Genomic DNA, 568 nt, shown 5'->3' with positions numbered 1-568 from the left:
TAGGTCTAGACCACACTCCAGAATTTAAGGACCCGACAATTAACAGTATCGCAGCCGGTTTTGAAACATTGAAAACATCTTCGGTGGGAACCATTTGGACAATAAAAATATAGAAAACGTTTGCTAATCTTATAGCATAATCCCCAAACAGCAAAGTCGGTAGCCTTTGCTTATTAGCGCCACCTCTGTTCAGGAGAAGACTGCAACCAGTGTCTCGATCCCCCCCGCGGTGGACGGCGCTCTCCTGACGTCACAGTTGCAGACTCCAGCTCGGCGGCTGTAAACCGCCGTCCATATCGCGATGCATCAACACAACGATTCAGTTCAACAACCCTTCTGTAAAGCGTGATGAGGCTGTGTAGAATAGGCTAAAAAATACAAAACATCACGGCAAACGTCTCACCGTTGCTCTCAAACGCTCCGACTTACCAGAACTACATAAAACAGCCACGCTGTTAAATTTCATTTTCAGATTCAAAATGGCTCTTCACCACAACACTTGTTGCACTTTTTCTGACACACAACATGAGACCAACACGCCTCACTAGTCTCACAGGCATTCATTCCA

The sequence above is a fragment of the Etheostoma spectabile genome, chromosome 21, assembly GCF_008692095.1.
Source record: "Etheostoma spectabile isolate EspeVRDwgs_2016 chromosome 21, UIUC_Espe_1.0, whole genome shotgun sequence".
In the NCBI taxonomy this organism is placed as follows: domain Eukaryota; kingdom Metazoa; phylum Chordata; class Actinopteri; order Perciformes; family Percidae; genus Etheostoma; species Etheostoma spectabile.
Note: the sequence above shows the minus strand (reverse complement) of the source record.